The sequence below is a fragment of the Podarcis liolepis genome (genome assembly GCF_965112155.1).
Source record: "Podarcis liolepis genome assembly, chromosome: 2".
Taxonomy (NCBI): Eukaryota; Metazoa; Chordata; class Lepidosauria; order Squamata; family Lacertidae; genus Podarcis; species Podarcis liolepis.
Window position 1 is genome coordinate 70992614 of NC_139555.1, and position 18751 is coordinate 71011364.

General features: G+C 43.3%; 1 long non-coding RNA gene across 2 annotated transcripts in view; it reads left to right on the forward strand.

Annotated features, from left to right (window-relative positions):
• LOC310700018 overlaps window positions 1-18751 on the forward strand; it is a 75418-nt gene that overhangs the window by 51991 nt on the left and 4676 nt on the right. Inside the window, exon 9 of one of the 2 annotated variants that reach the window (XR_014522359.1) lies at window positions 9687-9753. This is a non-coding gene — a long non-coding RNA (uncharacterized lncRNA). Of the gene's footprint in view, window positions 1-6735; window positions 8308-9686; window positions 9754-18751 lie in introns of those variants that run through there. The other variant, XR_014522360.1, reaches the window with a different exon arrangement.

Below are 18751 nucleotides of genomic sequence, written 5' to 3' on the forward strand. Positions count from 1 at the left end.
CCTTCACTTGTCTAATTATTTCACATTAGCCAAGAAGGATCCTAACCACACAGAAATGAGCCACTGTCACAGCAATTTTTCTTTGAGCAACCCACTGGTGCTTGTTTCCTTGCTGCTAAGTGGAAAAGAAAGCTTTCAAATACTAGCTGTGAGACACCAAACCTTCACCTTCCTGCTGCCTTGGTTAAAACGGTGCTTCCACGCCAAGGAAAACTACAGTGTAAAAGAGCCAGATGTTTGCAATTAACTGTCTGACATTCCCTCTGCCCTCCTGCTATGGCACTTCTCAAGGCCAGTGAAGAAAAACGTGTATCAGAAATTCAGGTTCCAAGCCTGAGCGATGCAGTGCAGAGTTACAGGCCTGTCATCACTCCTGGAATGAAGGACGCCCAAAGAGATCTGGGATTACACTACTCTTCACCTTGTAATAAAAGGCCCCACTCAAGCAAGTGGCACCCAGGAGAAGCATCTCTTATGCAATTGCTGCAGATGGCAGACAGCACAGAGAAGATTCAGGGAAGGGAGGGGAGGGAGAGAACAGGAAAGGAGCTTGGAACCAGAGCCATGACTGGTTGGCTACTGATCCAGTGAGTCTGGGTCTGGGTGGAGGGGATAGGGCTTGCCTGTGTGCCCCTCTACACACTTTTAACCCTCAAACATCTGAATAGGGCTAAAGGCAACTGGTTTCATATAAAAGGTGTTTCATGTTATTCTACAAACTGAACAATGAACCTGTACCAAAAATGACAAATTGCATAGATTATTTCAAGGTTGACATTCCTTGTCCAAAAATCCACTGTGTGGTCACTTCCAAGCTGCCATTTTGTCATGTGCATCCTACATAGAATACGGCCGTGGCCACATTCACATCATACATTTAAAACACAGTCATTGCTTATTAGAAAAGTTCTATTCCCCTCGCAGAGCCATAGTTTCCAGAGACGTTTAACAATCAATCCCTCTTCCCAAAGAACTCTGGAAATTGTAGCTCTGATGGGCTATCTATCATCCATGATGCCATCCGGTTTATGCCACAAGATCTCTGATAGTGTGGCTTAACCCATATAATTAATGCAGGAAGGGGAAAGAAAAAGCAGCTGTGTGGATAGATAGCAGCAGTGGAAATAATAGCGTTGAACAGAACTGGAAAATGTACCTGCTGAAATTCCCCCATCTGCAAAATGACTAAAAGCAACCTTATACTGTTAGAAGATAGCAGCTCTAGAAAGAAGATACCTTGCCTGTTAGTGAACTGGATTCTGAAGCAATTAGATCCTCTTGTCTATTTGGGTCACAGTGTTATTCAACTAAGTTTTACTCAGAGTAGACCTATTGAAATTAATGGACTTAGTCATGTTCATTAATTTTAATGGTTCTACTTTAAGTAAAACTTAATTGGATACTATCCACAACAACCAATTACTGCACAAGTTGGAGGGAAAATCAGATTTTTTTGCTTGGAACGGCTCCAATTGCCATAAGGCACACACTGATAAGGATTATTATGCTAGAAGAAATAACAGGAAGCAGAGGGCATGGTGCAAGGTTTAAAGGTATCTGCTCCATCAACCCACCCAGTATCCACAGATAGGGACACTTATCATAGAATCATAGAATTGTACCTGGAGAGAAAATGGGACAAATTCACCAACTACAGCCATACAAGTACTGTTTTGGTTACTCCATACATGCTGTGTACTGGTTAGAGCATCAGACCAGGACTAGGGAGACCCAAGTTCAAATCTCCAGTCAGCTATGAAGTTCACTGACAGACCTTGGGCCAGAATGATCTCTTGACTTAACCTACTTTATCTCTTGACTTAAGCTACTTTATCTCTCAACTTAGTATTATCTCTCAACCTGAGCTACCTGATGTGAAGATAAAATGGAGACTGCCTCAAGCTCCTTGGAGGAATATAACAAGTTTACGTCCATGTGGCTTGAACATAATCCTAGTTTTGATAGAAAAGTTAAGAAGCCTAGCGGTTCTAACACAAGTGAGTCACAAATCTGGCCTGGACAATAGAGGAAACTAGAGATTGTAAGATGCAAGAAACAGTGCATTTATTGGCAGTTTATGGAGGTATACACCAGGAATGGAGAAACTCAGGCCGGGGGGGGGGATTTGTGGCCCTCCAGGCCTCTGTCTCCTCAGGCCATGCCACCTGTCACCAGCCTCTTCCAATACTTTTACCTGCCGCAATGTGTTCTTGAACTATGATAACACCTTTACCTGTCTGGATAGAGAATGGAGAGGGGGGTGTGTGTGTAGCATTCTCTGACTTTTGTGTCGCTTACACTGTACAGTTAGGTCTGCTGCCTGTCACCCCACCTACCACTGATGTGGTCCCAAGAAGTTTGCCTACGAGAGAATGCGGCCCTGGGGGGAAAAAAACCCACTCTTGCCCTTCTCCTTCCCTGACAGACCTGACACTCTGCTGATCCTAGGTTGGTCAGATGGGCTTAGCAGAAACACAAAAGCAAATAAATGTGAAGTAAAGACGATTGAGGGGAAATCAACCCAGAACCACAGGCAGAGAATTGTGAGTCATCTGGATGCAGCCGGGCAATAAAGCAGGAATGTTTCTGAGAGCAGCAAGAGGTTGAAGGCAATTCCTGCAAACCAGCAGGAGGCCCAAGTACTGTGACGATGCGAACACGGCGCTCTGGCAATAAAATCCAGAACTTAAAGCCGCTGAGACCAGCCTGATAACATTCCTGCAGGATTCTGATCAAGCAATTGCATAGTGGCACAATCTCAGCAGAAGAGCATGGCAAGAAGTCTTCCTGCAAAACTACCCGGCCCATTCTAATGAATCCAGAGAGTAAACTCTGACAGCAGGAGCTTTGTTCTAAACTACGTGGCCCTGTCAGAATTATAGAGACAGTTTGCTCTGCAAGTGTGCGGAAGTAAGCCTCAGATTGGCTCTGAGCGCTGAATAGCAATCACCTATTGAGATAAGCTGAGATGCCTTGTAATATTTTTTTAAAACCCCTTTGGTTCCCCTGAGCCTGTCTCCAGGAAAGCTAATCTAAGAAGCAGCAAGAGGCAAAGCAAAGCTCAGGCCTGAGCACCAGGGGAAGCCAGAAATTATGGGAACCTGCCCCTGGAATAGAAATGGCTGCTGATAATTTAAAACATTGCTGCCTTAACCCCAAAGCTCCAGAGCCAGTGACTGGCCTTCCTCATAGAGGATATGCTTGTGCTTTACATGCTTACCTATGTAGGTCCATTGAACTCAATGGAGATTATTGATGAGAAAACATGCACAAGGATGTGCTGTAAGTATATTAGCAAGGCCAGGGCCATCTTGAATGTCAGGTTCCAACTAGCCTGCTAAATTTACAACAGCAAGGGGGTCCAGAACCTTCAACCCAAGGGTCACATGATAATGGTAGGCAGGGCCAGAAGCCAAAGTGGGCAGAGCTAGTGGCTAGTTCCTACTCTCTCTCTCTCTCTCTCTCTCTCTCTCACACACACACACACACACACACACTTTTTGTCCTTCATTTGGAGAAGCAAGAGGCATGAAGGACACACTCCATCCAGGCAAAAATGCTCAAGGAGGTTCTATTGCTACAGTGCTTGGGGAAGGGATTTGTTAGAAAATGCCCCATGCTAATTTCCAAGGCTCACTCCACTCAGGAAAGCTGCCTAGGGAAGATGGTAACAGTTTACTTAAACCGGATTTCTGCACCGTTGTCACTTCTAGCTTGCTGGAAATAGTTCTATCGCAATCCCAAGCATCCTGTTTCTGGGGCTCTTCACCTCAGCTTGCGCTTTCTGTACCATGTCAGGACAACGAGTCCCACTGGCTTTCTGGGCACCTCTCCCCCAAGGGCACTTGGGAAAACAGCAGAGGGAAAACTGTTTATTTTATAAACAAAAGCGAAGCAGGCACTTTCCTATTATTGCAAGGTTAATGCTTGCCAGACATCCGCCCTGAGGGAAGCAGGCAGGGGCAAGTCTTAGAACTCTTGTTATTGCGGTTGTGCCGCCTCCTGGGGTTGGTTTGGTAATCACTGTTGCATCCCATGTGAGGGTCATCACACTTCTGCACTTTTCCTGAGGCAGCTGGCACCCCCATTTTTCCAGTAGTAAGAGCACTGAGTAGTAAGAGCGTTGATGAGGAGCACACATTTCACCATTAGGCCTACCAAGCCTCTCTAGAGTTGTACCCCTAGCGACGCTGCTCCACCCAAAAGCTCCCACAGGCACATGTGTGTAAGGCCAACTGTTGACTACCTTCTGTTGCCAAGGGGGAAATTGTACACCCTACTTTCAACTCAATGAGACAGTATAACTGGATGATGGCATAGCCTATCAGCCAAGATACCTTTATCCATGACAAAAAGTGCTTTTAATGTGGTAGCCAACACAAGAGAACATATAATAACAACTCCAGCATGACAACAGAACAGCAGGCAGGTGAGCAAGAAAACAGTGTGGGTAGCAGGAAGCTCAGGCAAGCTGTTTAAAGGAAAGTGAGAGGCACTTGTTTGGCAAACTACTCTCTGAAACGCCTGCCCCCCTCCACCAAATATCACTGGAGTGGTGATTAAAGGAGAGTAGGTGAGCTGTGAGGCAGGAGGTGTAGTTTCGGGCGAGCTGTGAGGGGAGGTGAAGGGGTTTGGTGCAAGCTCTAAAGGAAGGGGTGGGGAGAGCAGAGAAGGGAGGCTTGACAAAGCTGTGAGGAAATAGGAAAGGTTTTGTTATAAGAAGAAACTGCTCCTTTTCCCTTATGGGGTATCCAAGAGCCCATATAGAGACCTTAAGTGGGTCCCCTTTCGGTAGGAGGAAATGACAGAGGCCAGCCAGAGTATATTGAGAAGAAAAGTAGCTAGTAAGCCTGATCTTTATTAAGCTGTTGCAATAGGGTCCCCACTTACCACACGCAGGAGGGAGAACCCTGAACAATGGTGGGCAAGCCCTTATATAGATTTTTGAAATTGCCCGCCCTGTAGCCCAAGACCACCCCCCCCTAAAACATCATACATCCATCACAGAAGGAGACAGTCTACAGCAGAGGAGGCGGTCTACAGCAGAAATCCTGTCTGCCAGGATACCTGATAATGGTCACTGATTGCATTACCTGGACAGTCTGGCCATTCTTTTGTGATGGTTAATACGTTAGTTTCTGAATCCAGGTCACAGGCTCACCCTATTCATACACAAGACAGGATTTGTAAGCGAAAGACAATGGGGAGGATTTCCCATTTCCTTCCTCCTTGCAGAGAAATATTTGAGGTCAACTTGGGAGAGTCAAAATGGCTTCTGAATTGCTCCCCTGTACCACTTCAGACACGTGGCTTATGTAATTATGTATGTGTTTGCCTTGTACATTTATGAACATTTAATTTATACAGTATTTGAGACCATAGAATTCTTATAACAGTGTGGTGTGGTGAAGTGTAAGGGAAGGGGAGTTTGGTCAGGTGCCAAGGCAGAAGAGATTGGCCAGGTGTGGAGGAACTGGGGTTGGAGTGAGCAAGGAAGGCAACCCCTAGCCTTACATATGAGTGGAACTTTGTAGCAGTGCTCCAAGTATTTCAAATCATCCATGTTTTATAGGATACCAGTGGTTGATACCCTGTTGCTTCTATATAGCTGGGAAACCATAGAACATTGGATACACCGCAATCCAACATGTGAAATAGCCTTGGTACTCTATATGTAGAAATGCCCCTTGCCCTACATCAGCCTTGCCCCGCCAAGAGAAACAAAACAACAACACTCTTGGACAAGATCACACATACAAAGTGTGCTGGGCCAGCTCCAGTTCTGAACAGGCCCTGGGCAAAATACTCTCAAGTGGGCCCCCTCCTTTGTCAGTGGAGTTACCTGGTGGCAGTGAGTAGCTGTGGTAGTGCTATGAGCAGTGCCAGAAGACTGGCTCTATTGATCATTTCAATGTCTCATAATGCCCCAGAGTGATGCTACAATTGGGGCATTGGAGGAAATTGAAATGGCAACTAGATGCAGCCACCTGGAATTGCTCAAAGTACTGGGACAGAAAAATATGTTTAAGGGGTCCCAAAGGTGATGTGCTTTGCCTCTGTGCTGGGACCCTGGAATTGGCTACAACCTAATGCATATGCGCAGTGTTCAAAACTCCCATTATTCTGGGTGCATTTTGTGACAGGGAATTTCATTAGTGTGAGCAGTTTCTGAGCTCTGGACGCAGTACTGCATCCAAGATTTCAGATTAAAGGAGGACCTTTTTCTACCTCCCCACTTCCAGCTATTCTTTGAAGACTGGAGAAGAGACCCTCTTAAGAATATTAGGTGGGTGGGCAGGGGAAAGACTAGACCATGTGAAAAATGAACATATTTAGCTGCAGTTCATTCATTGTCAGCTTTGTATTTGTGTTATAAAAAAAAGCATGCCTAGACATTCTGTTGTTGCGCCCAAAACCTAGGTTTAAGGTGCCATATAGCTCCTAGCTTTCATATCTCAGTTTCTAACACTGCATATGTGGATGCTCAGCAGATGGTCAGTGGAATGGCACCGTGTAATAACTGGTGTCTCTCTGCCCAGAATGGACAAGTCCTAAGGGAAATGTGGTTGTCTGGGGCTGGAGTCCAACATTAATGGAAGGCAGAACGCAATATAATCAGAGCTTTTCAAGGCAGGCTTAGGCAAGCTCAGATATGTTAACCTCATGTTCCTTGCTGCTGCCTCCTAAGTCTGTTACTCTTTGAAAGTTCACACATGCCCTTTCCTTTTTTAAAAGAAGCAAAACAGAAAACACCAACCACCAAGAAATGGAGGGATGGCGTCATTTCCTTTCCAGCTGTAATAATAACACAGCCGAAGAGGATGGGGAAATCAGGAGGGGAGCTGCATGCAGCATTTACTTTGCTACCCCTTTGAATTGCTGGTGTGGAGCAATCACAAGATACTGGAAGCTGCCGGGAGCCGAGGCAGTTAATGATTTTCCTACCTCTGGAGAGCAAGGCCCGGAGCAAGATCTGAATGTTATTTGATTTCAGTTTAACCTTGGAAGAGCAGACAGTAATTGTTGTTCTAAAAAGAAAAGCTTTCCGTGCAATTCTGATGAAGTCCTCATACAGAGATCAAGCAAAGTATTTAGAAGAGGTTCTATTTTGGACAATGGTCATCTGCGCAGCATTGGGAGGGTATTGCACCCCACACCCCACTATTCTGCATCAAAAAAAGCTTGATTTCTTAGTAGCTGACTCTAATAGTCTTGTTCCTAACTGCAGTCAAGTAGGGAGAAAATTGCAAGCTACAGAGCAGGGAGCGCTCAGACTAATATCGTTGCACAATATTGCTTTTGCCATGTGCATGACAGCACAATGCCATTTGTGCCTCGGAGGCATGAAAAAGCTCAGTCCCAGCAGAGTGCAAACTAGCAGACTCCTTCTGCACACTCCCTGACTAGGTTAGTTGCCACTTTGAAAACTACACTGGAGGGTAGCTGTGACGCCACTGGCAGGCGGATAAAGTAGAGGTGGTGTTGGTTGGGGCCATATCTGGCATTCTTAACAGTAGATGTTAAATCTGCTTGGATTGAATTGTGCCCTCTCTAGAAAATCAGGTTCACAGTTTAGAGGAGTTCCTGGATGCTCGTGTAGTAGCGTTGGCTGGGAGTGCCTTTTACGAGCCTTGGTGTGCATGTTTGCTGCACCCTTTCCCCAAGAAGTTGGACCTGGTCATTTATGCCCTAGTGCAGCAGTGAAGAACCTCCAGACTCCAGCTCACAGGTCTAATTAGTTCTGTGATGCCTTTCCCCCCCAAACCACATCTATCTGCCCCTGGCATCACATGTAACATCAAGGGCGAGCAAATGAAAACATGGCTGCAAAACACTTATAAATTGACTCCAAAGGCGATGACTCCCAGCACCCATCAGCTGATCAGAGCTCAGGGCCACCTGCTTTGAAGGAGCCAGTCCATTGGCCATACCCAGTTTCCCATTTCTACCCTAGTGGCTAGGGCTGAGAACCTGTGGCTCTCCAAATGTTGGATTACGACTTCCATCTGCCCTGATCATGTGGGAGTTAGAGTCTAACAACACCTGGAGTGCCAAAGATTTGGCCTTGCCACTTCCAGGTTAGATTACTTCAATGAGGCTGCCTTTGAATACTCCAATTGGTTCAGAACCTGACTTGTGGGATGTTAACTAGAATAAGCAGATCGAAACATATAGTGCCACCCATATTGTATTACACTGATTAACAATTCATTTCTGTGCTCAATTCAGAGTGATGGTTTTGATCTTCAAAGCTATAATTGGCCTGAGACAAGGTCTCAAGCTTCACTTCCAGGCCTAGCCAACTCTGTGACCATAGGCGCCGACTCCATGGGGCCTGAGGGGGCCCGAGCCCCCTCAAAAATTTGTTTGGGGGGGCTCTGCCCCCCCAATAATCTCGGGCGCCCCTCCAGCAGAGCGCCACCGCCGCCCCTCCCCCAGCCCAAAATGCACAGGGTCGGGCTGCATGCCTCCTGCCCTCCCTCCCGAGCAAAAGCTCCACCCAATTTCCTTCGGAGCTGATTAATAGGCGCAGCACGCTCTCCCCTATTCGCTCACGAGGAGGCGGCGCCACTTTATCTGCATATTCATGAGCTTATTTATTATTCATGAGCTTTCCTGGGCCCCCCCAATATTTTTTATAAGTCTGCGCCCCTGTCTGTGACCCACTTCTAAGGCCCTACTCCAGATTCCTCTGCTATCTGAAGTACAGTGGGTGCATAGAAGGAACAGGGCCTTTTTTTGTTGTGGCACCAAGATACTGGAACACATTGTAAAAGAAAGTCTGCCTGGATTTGTTTGTTTTCTGATGGGCAGCTAAGACTGATATATTCTAGCTGGCTCTGACTTTTTGGACTAATTTTTAACTTGGCCATTTTGAAAACAGGTTTAAAACACATGTGTTTTTGTAAAAGTGTGGCATGACACCTTGAGTATTTTTATAGAAAAGTGGGCTACAAAATTTGGAAATGATAGATAGACCAATATCCTTGTGTGGGGAAAATAGATGTGTCCATCAGCTGGACACCTAGGTTCAAAACATGGGGCTTTGCACACTCTCCAGTGGAAGAGAGCCCCAAGCAGAGTTAGAAACATACTCATAGTTAACCAGTAGAATAGCGTGGAATATAGGATGTTAAAGCCTTTTGCATATCCTGTTTCTTGGACCTTGAAATGCTTGCCCGCTTTCTCTACCCCTCTAGCAATGAACATGCCACACGCTGTTAAGTAAGTTTACAAAGTTTTGCTTACTAAATCCAAAGGTCTGGTTCATGCATTACTCCATGTAGCAGCAAGGAGAACACAGGTAGAATGCTCTTGGGTGCAAAATACAGGTTACAGTTTCAAACATGCAGTCTTACTTTGGAACAAGTTAAGACACATCCTTCCTTGGTTGGTTACACAGCTGGAAAAGGGTGAGAGAAAGGAAGAGAAGCAGTTTCAAGGGTGTGTGACCTAGCGCAGTCTAGGTCTCTGGTCTTAACCCCTTTGTGCACTAACTAGCACTTATGCATAGTTAAGTTTGACTGCAATTTCCCACAACCCTAACTGCATATTGTGTGCGCTAGGAAGTCCTAGGTTCAACACAAGCTCTCTCAGGTTTGAAGAAAATTAACGTATGTAGTGTGGTAAAAGGATCATTTCCCATATTGTGCAAACTCATTCCTTTTCTCCCACTGTCATCTCAGGTCAAGCAAATATGGAAGACTTTGGAAACACTAGAAAGGCTTGCATAAAATGGAAATAGAGATAACGGTAGGATGCCCACTACAAGAAACCATGTCCCTATCATACTACCTTCCATTTGGGGTGGGGGGGAGGCTATCATTCTGTCTCCAGTGCTACAGGCTTAAGAACACTTAGCCCTTTGTTTGTTGGTGTCATTTGCATTCCACAACAATGCTTGGTGGGAGGTAGAACTGCTTCCAGTTGCTGTCTGCCTAACATCAAACAGCAAGAAACACTCCCCACCACCCAAAGAAAAACCCTGGAAAGGCACCAGCTGATGAAAGAGATCCCTGGCCTTGTTCCCAGTCCCTTCATTACTACACTCCCCTGATATCACTTTCTTCTTCATTCTACACATATTACACAATGATATTTTTTTTAAAAAAAGCTGTATAAGAGCCTTGCAGAAAAGATAACGTTATTTTAAATATCATTTTACTGTCTATAAAACTGAGAATAGCATGGAACCTCTGTGTGCATGTGTGTGCGTGTGCAATCACTTCCTTTGTGCATAATTTCTTCTGTTTCCAATCTTTAGACTGGGGGTACCCCATTCCCTATGTAGTCACAGCAGCAGCACCCATCCAGAAGAACAGGCCTCTTGGGTGAACCCCAAGCTTGGCAGCAGGCGTTTTTTTAAAAAACTGGGGGCGAGGGAACCCTAACAGAGGGACCTCACCAAAACAAACAAAGCAAACAATAATCACAGTTAAATAAGGACTGAGTGTGTATAGCAGTCACGGAATACTGACTGGCGGCAGGGGAGTGGCAGAGGCTGAGAATGGAAAATGGAGCTGGGAATGAAGTGGAGTGGTTGGAATACTGAACATGGGTCATTCCATAATGCAACATTTTGTTGCAGGCAGTCCCATTTGTGCTCCCTGTTGCCAGTCCTGTACAGTTTAAGAGGTTTGATTCTTGCCCTTCCCTAAAGGATGCCAGACATGGGGCTTTTCCTCATTTAATCCACAGACTGATTCTGCATGGGAATACATAGTGACTGATCCAAAGCTGCTCTACTTGGCTGCTGTTGATTTTAATTAGCTTTTGAATATATTTAATACCTGTTCACATCAATAATTTCGTTGTTTTATGTTAGATTGTTGCAACCCTCTTAGGGGGCTTCTCTTTTTTGCAAGCAAGCAGTATATAAATTTTATTCATTCATTCATTAAGTAAGTAAGTAAGTAAAATAGCTGGGCAGGGCTTTAAAGCTAGGTCATTCCAGAGCTCAGCTCTCTCTGTATCCACTATACCACACTGGCTCTCATGGTTATAGTTATACCTGTGCCCAGAAATCCTATCGTGAGGAGGTCTTCAAAAATAATGCAGAAAAGCAATATAATATCTCATACAAGTCTCTTGAACAACATGAGAGAATCTCCCACAGGAATGTGTTCGCTCTAAAACAGCCTCCACTCTAATGCCTTTTCCGTTTGACATTTCCTAGTACCAAAGATGCCGTTACATGGGCATATGGCTCAAGCAGGCACAAAAATAAGGCAAGAAGACTGGATAAGAAGGGGGGGGGAATCTATCTCCATCTGCAAAAAAAAAGACCTTGCACTGAACCCCTGTGGGATGGGCTATTCTTTTATTAGCACTAGAGGTGGAACAGAATAAGATGCTGGGCTTTCTTCACTCTGGTGTTCCTCTGTAGATTATGGCATTTTTAAGGCATCACATGAACCCAGTCAGCAAGCCACACATCCCTAGAGACTGCAGGCTCTCTTAGCCAAGTTCAGACTAAAGCCCATGATGGGCAGGGAAAGCAGCCAGGCAAGCACAAGCCCCATTGTCTCTGCATGACCGAGTCATAAGAAGAGCCTGAAAGGCGCATCTACTCCAGCATCCTGTTCTCCCATTGGCCACCCAAGTGTGATGAGAAGCCCGCAAGCAGGACATGAGCACAATAGCACCCTCCCACTCAGGCTCCCCAGGAACTGGTACACTGTTTCTAAAACCAGAGTCTGCTGGGAACTGTAGGTGGGCAGTGTGCTGTTGGCCACTGTGAGAACAGGATGGACTAAAAGGTGCATTGGCCTGACTTAGCAGGCTTTCCTTATAGTCTTAAGTAGGGAAGGGCATATGCTTGATGCAACCATACAGCTGGATGCATGTAGGTTCCCCACCACCACATTAACTCACTCACATATGCACACAAATGCCCACCCACGCCACAAAGAATGCCCCTCAACCTACCTTATCTCCAGCACAGCTCTGGTATCTGTGCAAACTTTGGAAAGTAAGGCAGAGAAAGGAAACAGAAGAGGACAAGGGGGTGGACAAACTCTTCAGTTCTGTAAACTCAAGAGCTTGAAAGAAAAGGGATAGGGACCAATTCATCTCATTAGTGAATTGGGACAGGATATAATGGGCTTGCTCGGCAGCCAGGGAGATGTAGATGAAAGAAGAGGGTGACTTTACAATGGTGCAAAGGTGGAAAGGCAGGGGACTCTTTCTCACTATTTTTGGAATCAGAAGCTCAGTGCTAACAAAAGGACTGGATCCCAGAAAGGAACCTGAGCAAGGAACATAGCTTGACTCATTGCAGACTAATCTCATAAGAAATTTAAGGGGAGCTGCTGTCATTAACTCTTAAACTACCATAATGCCTTAAAGCCTCAACAGAGTTGGGCTGGAAGTTTAAGCTCTTGAGCTGTTCTCTTGGGCAGTTTTAAATATAATGCCTTGCAGCAGTGAATGAGCTCAAACTATTTGAAGGATTTAAGCATCAGTTAAGCCAGCGAACTGTTTTAAGTGGCTTCCCAAGCCAGAGCTGCTCTGAATATCCAGACTAGCCGTAAAACATCTAGCTCCATCTCTACCTATTGTATGGGTCCACTTCGTAATAGGGCAGTGTGCTGATGATACCGTGTAAAGTGCTTTTGCTCCATTGATTTTGTGTGTTAATATCTTGTTTAATCAGAAGTGAAACTGAAAGAGCATTCCTTTGCTTCATCATGCAATACATGGAGGCTGATGCATGTGTTTGTGTGTGAACTACTGCTGCTCAAACTGGTGAGCAGTGCTTGATGAGATGCATCCATGCTGTGTATCATCTCCACCATAAGATCTAGAAACCTAAAGACATGCTTTTCAATATACCAGATTTGCACAAAAGAGGAGTAAGAAATAATAATTTTTAAACATGTCTGCTGCTGCAAGCTAGGAAATCTCAGGTCCTTTGTGGACATGCATATATGTATTTGTTTACCTGTGCATGTCTACCTTTAAAAACTATCATCATAATCATCATCAAAATACATCACCCGCCTATGAGGCATGAAGGCTGCTCCCTGCAAGGCCCTTTCCACCTGGCCTAGGGGGCGAGGCCCACACTCACCAGCCCTACTGAAGAGGCTTCTCATGAGGCTGGAGGAACATTTCCCAGCTATTGTTTTATTGATTGATTGATTTAATATGCTGTACACCGCTTTGAGGTTTTTATTAAAAATATAAAGCGGTATAGAAATTTAAAAAATAATAAAATATACCATATTTTCACAAAAGTGCAGGCTTTTTAAAGTGTGCCACTCCAAGTCAAGAATTAGGAGTCACTCATGTGAAAAGCTGCTTCTTCCACAAGACTGAAGCAGCTTCAAAACCACATTAAACTCCAGTGTCGACAAGCCCCAGGTCTTAACCATTCTTATTTTTAAAGCATCCCATGCACAAATTATATGCATTGCAACAATACATTCAGGGGGTTTTTTTTGTACATGCTCCTGTTAGTATCTGCTAAAATAGTTGTTTCTTTTTGAAATGGAGAACATAGTTTTCATATGTTGTCTAAGAAAACACCTGTATGCTATTGGTATGCAAGAAGTATGGTAAAGAAAAACAGATTGCCATCCATCCTCATCCTCATGTAAATTGATCATGTAAATTCTGAGCCTTCTGTTACTTTGGAGCAGCCAGACCCCAAGAGCTCCGGTTTCTTGGTCCTTACGCATCACCACACTGTACTCTGTGGCATTCGGCACATGCATGACTGTGCTCATTATTATTCCTTCCACCTCATCCTTCTCATCATTGGTAAAACATGAATGGACACCTGCCGGGACACCTTTGAATACTTCTGCTATGGGGAAGGTAAACTGGAATGTCTGATTGGCCTTCCTTATCTCACTTCTTACTTGGTATTCTTCTCTCATCCTTCCTGCTGCCTGTTTCCTAGCCCTCGCATTTTTAATCTCTCCTTCTATGGAATCTTTTCATGTCACCGAAGCTTTTCATTGCCCTTCTCTAGAACTTATATATATATATTTTCCCCAACTGTTATCTGTTCTAGAGACATGGTGAACATACTAATGAAGGTACAAAGAAGGTGCAAGATAGGCTGGGGTAGAGCTTTGGTGCTGCAGTATTTAAGAAGACGTTCTTGTAGTGCTGCCTAATCCTTCCCTTCCCAACCCAAGTTTGGAAACCTAACTGAGAGCTGGTCTGTGCCACAACAGGACAGCTGTGGAAAAGATAACAAGAAATCGTGTCGGGAGCCAATAGATGGCACTCTTTCATGTGAATAACCATCCTGGTACCCACGGGCATGTACCCAAGAGGTACTATGCAGCTATTTCTCTGGTTGCTTCCCTGATACTTCATAAATCATTGCCACTGAAAAGTTTGTTTCAGAGTTCTCTAAACTTCAATGGGGCCTTTATTCCAAAGTTCTCAAAGCAAAAAGCTGCACACAGAAAACTTTTGTGATGATATGCATTGGAAACAAACTATTTTGGTATTAACAACCCAACACATAGGATATGCCACACTGGAATCTTACTAATACTTCTGTAAACGTAAGTGGACTTCCTAGGAAAGTATATCCCACTGATACTTGGGATTGTGCTAAACAACAACAATCTTATGCACTCTTGGAACTCTAAGGGACTTGCTGCTAATGCATAGAATCAATTTATATGGGCAATGCTTTACATGTGCACAGCAAAACTGCTTGTATTTTATAAAGTATGCCCATAATCTTCCAATGTTTACTTGAAATTCCCACTGGGATTTAGAGTGAAAGACATTGCTTTTAATTTAAAGGAACTATGTTCTTGCTGAAAGGCTAGTGTATTCTCACCCACGGAAAAAAGGCGTATTAGAAAATGCTATCCTATGTATGTGACATGACTGCAAAAATTATTTTGGATTCCAGAGGGTTGAGCATGTTAATTTGTTGCAGCAAAAATAACAAAGAATATTGTGGCACTGTAAAAGCTAAAAATATGTATTGTAACATAAGTTTTTATGGGTCAGCCCACTTTATCAGATGTATGGTCTCCTCAGTATGCCCTGAGCACAGAGAAGATAAAAAGACACAATTGTTTTGCTGGCATGTTTTTCCTAGTCAGGCTAAACGATCAAGTAGTGCAAGGGATAGTTGAGCCCAAAATAATATAGAATCAAATTAAATTCAGGGTATGCTTATCTTATCCACTTAGGGAACCACTTCTGATGAAGTAGGCACTGGCCTATGAAATGTTGTGATAAATGTGGTGCCAAGATCTTTAAGCTTTTGATTTGTACAGGATGGAAATTATTCAACGTGAATAATGCTGTTTAGAAAATGTTTGCCCATTTTATGCATTACAAGCTTTCAGAATATTCATATGACACATATATATCCTGCTCTTCAACCCCGAAGGGTTATCAGAATAGTTGAACGAAACAACAATCCTTAGCATAAAATACTGTAAATCAAATAAAGGCAAATATCCACAACGACGTAAGGTGAATGACCACATAAGGAGGAGGATTGCAGCTCATTGGTACAGCACCTGCTTTTCATGCTGTACATCTCAGGTTCAGCCCCTGACATCTCCAGGTAGGACCAGGGGAGGGAACCCTTTTTTAATTCCTGGAAAGTCCCAATCAGTCAGTGCAGACAATATTGAGCTAGGTAGACTACTGGTCTGACCCTGAATAAGGCAGATTCATATCATCGTCTGTTCCTAAAACTATGGCCAGTAAATTTAAAAATATGCAACAAAAAAACAGGAAAAGAGCTGCAGCTCAGACTAGAGCACACATTTACATATCTTGTATGCAAAAGATTCCAGGTTCAATCCCTGGGAAAGAGGAGCTGCTGCAATTGAGTGTAGAGACATTATTGAGCGAGATGCACCAGTGATCTCATTTGATAAAAGACAACTTTTGGCGATATCCAAGTTTATGCTTTAAGGATTATTTTTGAAGCGTGTCTGTGCAAGCTTGTAGCTCGAGAAGGCTGTACACTTAGGAAGAGCTTTATGTGTGTCTATTATACGGCAAATATTAGCTAAGTGTTTTGCAAAAGCTCTAAAGCTGTTTGGAAAGATAAGCAATTTTTTTGCTGCAAAATAAGAAGTTCTTCATCCTATGTGATGTCTGTGTGCACCTTAAAACATGTGTTTGTGCACTTGTGTTTCGAAACAAACACAATATTTATCAGGAACACCTCTCACGGCACAATCCCATACATGCCTGCACAGTATTGAGTCCCATTGAGTTCAGTAGGGCTTACACCTAGGTGAGTGGGTATAGAGTTACATCCTTAGTTCCCAAATGGAGGGGAAGTTAAGAAGAGAGGAGTTGTAATATATGTGAAAGAGAAATGGGCTCCAAAAATGATATTCAAAGATGAACAAGGGAGATATCTGGCTGTGGAGATACAAGTACAAGGAGAAAAATTTTTAGTTGTTGGAATTTATGCACCAAATGAAGGCAAATCCGACTTCTTCAAGAGACTTCATGAAACGTTGATGGATTATCTGGATTACAATATGATAATCATGGGAGACATGAATGGCGTGGTCTCCACTAATATGGACAAGGCACAAAGACTAACAGTCACCAAAGAAGGGAGACTCCCTAAGACTTTTTTCGAAATGACTGAAAACATGGACTTGATAGACATTTGGAGAACAAGGAACCCTCTGGAGAGAGAGGGAACCTTTTTCTCCCAAGCAATGATGACCTGGACCAGAATCGATCAAATCTGGGTTACTAGTGGAATGGCTCCAAAGATTAAGAAAGTGGAAATCTGCCCAAAAACTTGCTCCGACCATAACGCCGTGAAGATGGAGATGAAACTTACAATAACTGGTCAATTTAGATGGAGAATGAATGACACCCTCTTTCGTGATAAGGAGATTCTCACGAAGGCCCAAAAGACTCTAAAAGACTATTTTGAAATAAATTTGAGGACCGACGTGGAGAAAAGAGTGATCTGGGATGCAAGCAAAGCGGTTATGAGAGGATTTTTGATTCAACAAAATTCAATAAAGAGGAAAAAACAAAATGAGAAAAAAGAGAAGATTTTGGAAATGATAAAGGAAGGAGAGAGGAAATTAAGAACAAAACCAAAGTCTCAAGACATTTTAAGAGAGATCAAGCTATATCAAACACAATATATGGAATTGATGAACCAAGAGATTGAATGGAAGATAAGGCAAATGAAGCAAAAGACCTTTGAATCAGCAAACAAATGTGGTAAACTTTTGGCATGGCAAATGAAGAAAAGGCAGAAACTAAATACAGTTACAAGCCTTGAGGTGGATGGAAAGAATATATCTAAACCCAATGAAATCAGAAATTGCTTTTTAAGTTATTTCAAAAAACTCTACACTCAAGGCCCGCAAAATGAAGAAGATATAGACAAATTCCTGGGAAAATATGGACTACAAAACATCTCTCATCAAAGTAAGATGGACTTAAACCAGAGAATCTCAGAACAAGAGATAGAGGCTGCCATTCAGAATATGCAATTGGGCAAATCTCCGGGACCGGATGGACTGACTTCTAGATACTACAAATTGCTGAAGGAATGGTTGACTCAACCACTAAAAGAAGTTTGCAATGAGATCCTTGAGGGAAAAAGGGCGCCTGAATCGTGGAAAGAGGCATATATTTCACTCATACCAAAGTCAGAGACTGAGAAGACCCAACTCAAGAACTACCGCCCAATATCACTCCTTAATGTGGATTACAAAATTTTTGCAGACATTTTGGCAAAAAGATTTAAAAGAGTTTTGATGGAGAAGATTCATAAGGACCAAGCAGGCTTTCTCCCTAAAAGACACCTGGCAGACAATGTAAGGAATGTAATAGACAATCTGGAAAAGCTAGAGGTGAATATAAACACTAAAGCAGTATTGATCTTTGTGGATGCGGAGAAAGCCTTTGACAATATTTCTTGGAGCTTTATGAAGAAGAATCTTCATGGGATGGGGGTAGGCCGGGGTTTTGAGAATGGTATGGCTGCAATATATTCTGAACAAAAAGCTAAATTGATTGTAAACAATGTTGTGACTGAGGAACTTAAGATAGAAAAAGGAACACGACAGGGGTGCCCGATTTCCCCATTACTTTTTATTTCAGTTCTGGAGGTGTTGCTGAACATGATAAGAAATGACCAGCAGGTCAAAGGTGTGCAGGTCGGAGCTAAACATTATAAGTTAAGAGCGTTTGCAGATGACCTAGTATTGACTTTGCAAGAGCCAAACACTAGTACGAAAAAGGTATTAGAAATAATACAACAGTTTGGGCAGGTAGCTGGATTTAAGTTGAACAAGCAAAAAACCAAAGTTTTAGGGAAAAACCTAACAGATATGGAAAAGGAGAAATTTCAAGAGGAAACAGGTTTGACTGTGGTCAAGAAGGTTAAGTACCTAGGGGTTTATTTAACATCTAAGAATCAGAATTTGTATAAGGACAATTATGAAAAATGTTGGTCAGAAATTAAAAAAGATTTAGAAATATGGTCAAATTTGAAACTGTCAATGTTAGGCCGAATTGCAGTAATCAAAATGAATGTATTGCCTAGAATGTTATTTCTGTTTCAGACCTTGCAGATTATTGACAAGATGGAATGTTTCAAGAGGTGGCACAAAGACATTTCGAAATTTGTCTGGCAGGGCAAAAAGCCCCGAATTAAATTTAAAATATTGACAGATGCCAAAGAAAGAGGGGGTTTTGCCCTGCCGGACCTGAAATTGTACTATGAGGCAGCAGCTTTTTGCTGGCTCAGAGAATGGATGCTCCT